Consider the following 9,594-nt stretch of genomic DNA (forward strand, 5'->3'; position numbering starts at 1 on the left):
TCATTTGGATCCGAACACGAGATTGCTTACGGAAGAATACCAACAAGGTATAACCGAATTCATGGGGTTAGTTCACCGACAACCGGAAGCAAAAACAGGTATGTTAAGATGTCCTTGCTCTAATTGTAAAAATAAAAAAGTTATTAAAGAATGGGATGTTTGGACTCATTTATATTTGAGTGGGTTTACACGAAGTTACAAAATTTGGTATCATCATGGAGAAACTGATTATGAACTTGGTAGTACTAGCGAACCTCAGCCAGCGGTTAGATTAGAAGATCCAATTAGAACGGATGTAGATTACGGTGTAGGTACTGAGCAGATGGTAAATGATCATTTTAGAGGGGAAGATTTACCCAATGCCGAAGCTAGGAGATTTTATGATATGTTGGATGCTGGAAAGCAACCATTGTACGAAGGTTGCAGAGATGGTCATTCAGCTTTATCATCTGCTACAAGATTGATGGGCATTAAGACGGATTATAATTTGGCTGAAGACTGTGTGGATGCGATTGCTGATTATGTAAAAGGTATTCTACCCGAAGATAATGTAGCTCCTGGCTCATACTACGAGGTTCAGAAACTCGTAGCTGGTCTTGGTTTATCGTATCAGGTAATAGATGTATGCAGAGACAACTGCATGATTTATTGGAGGGCGGATGAACAGCGGGTTTCATGCAAATTTTGTGGGAAGCCTCGTTATAAAGATACGAGTGGAAGAGTTCCAGTACCATATAAAAGGATGTGGTATTTGCCTTTGACGGAAAGGTTGCAGAGGCTGTATCTGTCTGAACGCACAGCGCAACCAATGAGATGGCATGCGGAGCACTCAACAGATGGTGAGATCAGACATCCTTCAGATGCAAAAGCGTGGAAGCATTTCCAATCAAAGTATCCCGACTTTGCGTATGAGAGAAGAAATGTCTACCTTGGATTATGTACTGATGGTTTCAGCCCGTTTGGCAAGAGTGGAAGACAGTATTCTCTATGGCCAGTCATTCTTACACCATACAACCTACCCCCAAACTTGTGCTTGCGACGAGAGTTTTTGTTTCTCTCGATTCTCGTTCCCGGACCAGAGCATCCTAAGAGATCACTTGATGTGTTTCTTCAGCCACTAATATATGAGTTGCAACAACTATGGACTCAAGGTGCTGAAACATACGATGTTTCGTATAAAGAAAACTTTCAAATGCGGGCAGTACTAATGTGGACAATAAGTGATTTTCCAGCATATGGTATGTTATCTGGATGGACAACGCATGGAAGGCTATCATGTCCATATTGTCAAGATAACACTGATGCTTTCCAACTAAAACACGGAAGGAAAACGTGTTGGTTTGACTGTCACAGGAGATTTCTACCACCAGATCATCCATATCGTAGAAGTAGGAATTTGTTTACGAAGAACAAGAGGGTGTTTGACAGTCCACCTCCGGAAATTCGTGGGAAAGATTTGAAGACACAACTTAGAGATTTTGGTGCAGAAAGGACGCCAGACGTCGGTGGACATGAGCATTTTCCGGTAGATGGTGTTGGAAACCTACATAACTGGCACAAAAAAAGTATTTTTTGGGATCTGCCATACTGGGAGGATCATCTACTAAGGCATAATTTAGATGTCATGCATATCGAGAAGAACTTTTTTGACAATCTCATGAACACGATCCTTAATGTTCAAGGTAAAACAAAGGATAATTTGAAGTCAAGACTGGATTTAGTCGATATATGTGCTCGTTCAGAACTTCATGTTGATGAGAGTGGTAGGGCTCCTTTTCCCATATACCGACTTGATGCAGCGGGAAAGGATGCGTTCTTTGATTGGATTTCAAACGATGTGGAATTTCCAGACGGTTACGCATCTAATTTGCGTAACTGTATCGACAGAAAGGAAGGAAAGTTTACTGGCTTGAAAAGCCATGATTGCCATGTAATGATGCAGCGTCTCCTTCCGTTTGCCTTCAAGGAACTATTACCACGAAATGTTCATGAAGCAATTGCAGGGATAAGTGGTTTCTTCCGCGATTTATGCACAAGATCAGTGACTCTTGAAGGTATTGAAAATTTGAAGACTAACATAGCTGTGATTCAGTGCAACCTTGAGAAGATATTTCCTCCCTCATTTTTTGATGTTATGGAGCATCTTGTTATTCACCTGGTAAGAGAATTGGAACTTGGTGGTCCTGTGCAGTATAGATGGATGTATCTGTATGAGCGGTATATGTTCCATTTGAAGAAGATGGTGAAAAATTTAAGTAGGGTGGAAGGGTCTATAGTCGCACAGATGATCAATGAAGAAACTTCAAACTTTGCCGAGTACTACTTTCCAGCAGAAGTTCAGACCAAAAACAGAAGACCTGCTCGGCATGATGATAGAGGCGAACGGGCAACATATCATTGGAAGGTTCCAGACATTTTCACAGACGTTGGACGACTTAGCGGAAAACCAAAGGACCGTCGACTTACTGATCAGGAGCGCAGTCATTTGCAAACATATTTACTCACCAACTGCGAAGATGTTCTTCAATATGAAAGGATTTTCATGGCAGAAAAGCGGTTAGAATATAGATACGCCACAGAGGACGAACTAGAAGAAATGAAGCAGAGAGAATTTGGTGGATGGATGTTTACTTATGTGAGTGATGGTTTGGCCAGAGGTGAAACATTTGACGATTGGATACGCGAGATGGTCGTTGGACCAAACTTTGTTGTGAAGTCATATCCGAGATTTTGTACTCGAGGATATGCATTCACAACTCAGAAGAGGAGACGTTCGAGTACGACTTACGATGCTGGTGTTTGTTCTGCATCAGGAGATGATGTATACTACGGACACATAAATGAGATTTTAGAAATCAAGTATTTGGGCATGGTTGGATTGCGCTGTACTGTTTTCTATTGTGACTGGCACGACAACACTCCAGATCGAGGTGTGAGAACAGATGCATTTGGTGTTACATCAGTAAATTCAAGACGGAAGCTGCAATATTATGATCCTTTCATTCTTGCTTCTCAGGCCGATCAGGTTTGTTATATCAAGTACCCCCGGGTAAGGAACAGAGATGATCCATGGGTTACTGTTACAAGACTCAACCCGAGAGGCCGAGTTCAGGGAAGTTCTGAGCTGGAAGACCCACTACAACCAAGCACATCCGGCAACTTAAGTGCAGCAGAAGATTTAGGTGGAGTTGGCCTTGTAGTCGATTTAACTGACTTCGGAGAAGAAGCCGCCGTTCACGTAGATGATGAACCAGTGATTGGAGAGTTTCACCAAGATCCAGATTCAGATTCATCTGGTGATGACGACTCGGAAACAGACTAGCGTCGACCTTTTTTTTTTTTTTTTTTAAGGAAAATTCCGAGGAAATTCCGAGGACAGATAGGTTTTCCTCGGAATTTCCTCGGAATAGATCTTCTCGATTGAAAACCCCAAGTTCCTCGGAATTCCCTCGGAAAATTCCGAGGAAATTCCGAGGAACTCTTTATGTTCGTCGGCATTTCCTCGGAAAATTCCGAGGAAATTCCGAGGAGATGGGGATTTGATTATAGATTCTTTTTCCTCGGAATCTCCTCGGTATATTCCGAGGAAATGCTGACGAACATAAGGATTTCCTCGGAATCTCCTCGGTATATTCCGAGGAAATTCCGAGGAACTGGGGGTTTTAAATCGAAAACAACGTTTTACGGATTGAATAACACGTATATAACCTTCATTAAGTGTCATAACCAGATTATGATGTTTGGAACTATGAACTTTGGTGTTTTATCCAATAACAAACACTTTTACGATTGCATGAACGAAAACCACACAACATAAGAGAAACACTTATACACTTTAATAAATGGTAAAGGGAATACTTACAATTATTTTTGAAATTGTGTTATTTCATGGTTTATGATCATCTATACAAAGAATCCTCAATGGTATGCATTATAATTGTATAAGAAATGAAATACGGCGAAAATAATCGATGTTTAAAAACCCCAAACCCTGGTTCCTCAGAAATTCCTCGGAGATTACCGAGGGTATTCCGAGGAATCATTGTTCGTCGGAATATTTTCATTTAACCGGGTAAACCAAGCCGCCAAATATTTCGGGAAAATTGAATCAAAGAATTCCGAGGAAATTCCGACGGAAATATTAAATATTTCCGAGGAAATTCCGACGGATAGTTTCCGTCGGACGCCTCATAATATTAGGGCGAGCCCGATCTTCTTCCCCATTTCTCTCTTTCTCTCCGCGCCGCTGAGCCTCTCCTCTCGCGATTTCCGGCGACTCCACCGTTCTCTCTCGCGTTTTTCCGGCGAATCTCCCCTAATCCTCCCCCATAATCATGTAAGAACCCTATCCCACTCTTTTAGGTTAGATTTGTATGGTTTTTAAGTAGATTTGATGATTTTGGAATGAGATTTATAGATTTTGTTAGGGTGAATGGTAGATTTGTGTAAAATCGAGTTTGATTATGTATTTCACTTGATTTGAATTTTTTTTTTAGAGTTTTTATTAATTTTGTGGTTATAAAAATCGAATTTGAAATTATATATATATATTGAAAACGTTTTTTGTATATAAAATCTATTTTTTGCATTTTAAATTCATTTATATATTTATTAAACATTTTTAAAATCTATAAAACTTTTTTTAAGATTAAAAATCATTTATATAATATTTAAAAACATTTTTTTTGTATTTTATATGTAAAATATAAATTTCTATATTTATTAAACATTTTTAATATTATGAAAACTATTTTTGTAATTATTTAACATTTTAAACATTTTTAAAACTATTTTTCGTAATTATTATGTTTTTGGGATTTATTTAAACTATTTTTAAAATTTTTAAACTATTTTTTATTTATTAAAACTTTTTTTATTTAAACTGTTTTTTTTAATTAAAATTATTAGAACTAATTTTTAAATATGTTTTTTTTTAATTTACAGGTCTAATGATGATCAGATCCGGCCTCGCCAGCGTCGTAGCCGGGGTGGTATGGGGAGCCAGTCTCGGGGTTCTTCCAGCCATGTTCAGGATTCCGTTTCGCCCCACAGCTCATACCATACATCTCCCTCTCCATTACTCGCTCATGCTGCTCCCGCTCCCGCTGCTGCACCCGCTCCTGGTCCCGCTGCTGCACCCGGTCCTCTGGGAGTGATGAGGGTTGCGGAGTTGGTTCGACAGCCCGGTCGTGACCATCTTCCCTATCTCACTGAGTATCCACATGGACATGGTCAAACATGGTAATTTAAACTTTTATTTTTTAAACTATTTTTTATTTAAACTATTTTTTTATTAATAATTTTTTTTTATTAGGTTCAACCGATCCGGGAATGGGATCAGCGCATGGATCAACCGTATGATGTACTCGGCCCTCGACAGCGGACATCCGACTTTCACTCACTTCCCTGTCGAGAAGCAGCATCTGTGGTTTCAGCAGTTTGCGGTAAGTATTCTAATTTTTAAATTATATTTTTTATATTATTAAAACTATTTTTTGTAATTATTAAACTATTTTCTATATTTATTAGACATTTTAAATATTATTAAAACTTATTTTTGTAATTATTAAACTAATTTCTATATTTATTAGACATTTTAAATATTATTAAAACTTATTTTGGTAATTATTAAATTATTTTTTTAATTATTAAACTATTTTTTATTTATTAAAACGACGATTTTTGTAATTATTAAACTATTATATTTTTGTGTTAAAAACTATTTTTAAACTATTTCAGCAAGAATTCAACTGGAATGCCGATGATACGCTCTCTATCTATCACCATTTTGTCCATAAAGTTATGGACAACTATGGGAAGCAGATGTACGAGTGGAAGAAGAAGTGGGAAGTAAACAAGGTAGTTTTTAATTTATTAACAATTTTTAATTTATTACACTATTTTTAAAATTATTAAACTTTTTTTTTTAAATTAAAAGGTCCCAAAGTCGATGAACGACACGGTCTGGAAGGAGTTGTGTGCGCATTGGGATAAAGAAGAGACGAAAGAAACTTCTTCCACCAACTCCAACAACCGCAGGAGCGACCGTAAAGGAAAGGGCATCTACAAGCATAACTTGGGTGCTCAATCTATTGCCACTCTGGCGGATCGCATGGTAAGCTCAACCGCTTTTTCTTCAATTATTTAAGTTTCAGAATTTTATTTTTTTGCATTTTCAAATTTCTAATGTTTGTCTAATTTATTTTTTTTCAAGGCGGAAGAAAATGAAGGCCACCCAGTTGATGATCTCGCCCTTATGAAAAGGGCGTATACCAACAAGAAGACCGGCCAGATTGATGATGGTCTTGTGAGGGACGTGGTCGACCTGGTCCAAACTCAGGTGTATGACGAAGTGTCTCAGCTTCAAACCGATGATGACGATTCGACGGCCTCGACCAACTTGTCTCGGGTTCGAATCAACGAAATCGTTGAATCGGTAAGTTTTTTTTTTTAAAAGTTCAATTTAATTATTTCTTGATTTTTATTTTATCATCAATTTAAATTATCTAAACTTGGTTATTTATATTTCAGTCGGTTCCAAAGAAAAAGGGACGTTTGGTCGGTTTGGGTCGTCGCTCCCGGTCGGCTGCTCCTTCTTCTGCACCACATGCGTATGTTGATCCAGAAGTTCTTACGGCTCAGCTGAAGGACAAGGATGATCGGATATCTGCGTTGGAGACTCAGATGGCAGCTCAACAGGCGGGCTATGAGACCCAGAAGAGGCTGAACGAGCAGATGATGGAGATGATGAAGAGGATGTACCCGAACGAGACGTTCCCGAACATTCAAGACCCGTAGTTTTTTTTTTTTTCCAAAAACTCTGAATGTTTTATTTAAATTTGAATATTATCTACTATGTTTTATTTTATGTTTTATTCAATTTTAATTTTAAATTTTAAAAATTTTAATTTTTAAAAATAAAATTAATTTTTAAAAAAAAAAAATTTTTAAAAAAATAAATTTTTTCAAAATTCCGAGGGAATGGAGTTCCTCGGAAAATTCCGAGGAACTTTCTCCCCTCGGCAAATTCCGACGAACTTTAAGTTCCTCGGAATTTTCTGAGGGAAAAAGTTCCTCGAAATTTTCCGAGAAACTCCACTCCCTCGGAATTTTCCGAGGGAGAGGAGTTTCTCGGAAAAGTCCGAGGAACAAATGTTCCTCGGTATTTTCCGATAAACATTCCGAGGAATATTTCGTCGAAACTTCCGAGGATTGGGCCATCGGAATTCCCTCGGTATTTTCCGAGGAACCTTCCGACGAACTTCGTGTCCTCGGAGTATCCTCGGAATTTTGTTTCCTCGGAATTCCGTCGGAAAATTCCGACGGAATTCCGAGGAATTATGAATTTCCGAGGAGTTATTTCCGAGGAATTTTTTCGTCGGTATGTCCTCGGAATAGCGTTATTCCGACGACATACCGACGATTTTTTCCCTCAGTATCCCGATGTTTTCTTGTAGTGATAGATACGCAGACCTAACATTTAATATGTATTACTAGACATGCTACAAGCGAAGTTTAGGACGTAAATCTCGTTTTACCCATTTCACATTAGTAGTTTTCTGTAGCAATACATCTTTTCTGTTAATAAAAAATTAATTTTTCCCAATTATATTCAACAAACATGCAAAGAAAAAAAAGAGTAAAGTCCTTACATATGAGGACAAACGAAAATTATTGTCCACTACCAAGAACAATAATGGATGAATAAGACGATGAGTAAGGTAATTTATTAAAAGACGAGATTATAGAAATTGGCGCGGATTTTGTTTTCGGATTTGCCATAATTGCTAATTGTAGACAATGATACACATCGCATCATTATGTTTTTAACTTTCTTTCGGTGCAATTTTACCCTATTATTTACGCGATTGGTAAATTATATGCTCACGAGTTAATATACTCAATTCATTCGTCTGCTATGAAAAGGGTTATGAGAAGAACAAAAATCGGTAAAAGGTATTTGTAGTCTGATTAAAGTGCTACTTAACTACCATTCATTGCACTTTAAAACACGGACATGTTAAAAAGTATTTGTAGTTTGATTAAAATTTTACTTAACTACGATTCATCGAGTTTAACTTAAGGGTTGCTAAGATCTTACGCTCTTTAAGTGGCCACACTCATGAAAGTTCTTGTTTAATTATGCTAAACCTAACCGAAACTTGACATAATTATGAGTAACTTAATTACATAAATACAAAATACTAAATGGTTTCGTGGTTTCGTACGAGTCAGCGAGCATTTCAGCCGTTTCCTACCCTATGGAATACAGAAATATTTTCAACACCTAAGTTTGATTTTTCGATTAGGCCAGCAACTTTCGGTCACCCTGCTTTCATCATCCACCGAACAAAAAATAATAATATAATTTTATGTATTTTAAATTCAACTAGATTCTGACCCGCCCTTCTGAAGGGCGGGTATACTTTTTTTTTAATTTTTTAAGAAATTTAATTTTGGTATTTATGTTTTTTTGTAAAACCGTTAGAAAAAATATTTATGTTTTTTTGTAATCATAATTTAATTTAATTTAATTTTTGATAACTATATTAAATATATCAAGTTCCATAATTATACACTTATGTCATATACATTTTAGAAATTATTTTTTAATTTTATTCCAAAAATTTGCAAAATATTATATTTTCTTAATAGTTACCTATCATAATTAGTTAAGAATATTCATATAAAAAGAACCGATTCGAAATCATCCCGGAAATTAAAGTCTCATAATCTAATAGCATATATACTCAAACAGTTTTTAAAATATTATATCCGAAAACCAATATCAAACCCAACCTACACCGAAAACGGAAAAATGTTTGAAAAATTAATTTTTTATATATTTTGTTACAAAAAAATATATGTATATATATATGTATATCTTGATGCAAAAGTCAATGAACCATTGTGGTATAGTGGTAAAAGACACGGCTATTATCAAAGATTATATGGGTTCGCAGCATGATCTGTTTTTTTAGATTTTTATTTCTTTTTTTCTCGCTAATGGCAAATATGTAAATACTTTATCTTCTCCATTTATCAAGGCTTCTATCTTTCTGCAATTTTTTTCCACCGCCGCAAACATAATCGATCTAATTTTTTGATGTTTCCTTTTCATTTATGCATCAAAATTGAAGATTTGTTAATTATCATCCAGTTTTAAACATCTTAACACACAAAAACTTGAATGATTTTGATAAACTTGATTTCACTGCCTAGCACTCAATGTTTTTGAACGATATATGTAAATAGGTTAATCAATAATCCAACTATTGCAGTTGAAGAGAAGCACAATTTCTTGCCAATAGGAAACTTAGACTCATAGTTTACAAATAACTGCATGAATAATTTCTGAGAACATGACTGTTTTTTTTTGCTGAATTTCTGCAACTCTATTAAATCATGAAAAATTGATTGTTAGACTTTTGCAGGAAGAAGCATAACTGGTTTCGTTATAGAACTTTATATAAAGAGAACGTGGTTAGTTTTTAAGTTAAAGTAAATACAGTTATAGAATATTTTTAAGTTAATGTAAATACAGTTATCAATAGATGTAATATTGATATTAAAAATAATTGTTGGACTAAACTA

The sequence above is a fragment of the Brassica napus genome, chromosome A1, assembly GCF_020379485.1.
Source record: "Brassica napus cultivar Da-Ae chromosome A1, Da-Ae, whole genome shotgun sequence".
In the NCBI taxonomy this organism is placed as follows: domain Eukaryota; kingdom Viridiplantae; phylum Streptophyta; class Magnoliopsida; order Brassicales; family Brassicaceae; genus Brassica; species Brassica napus.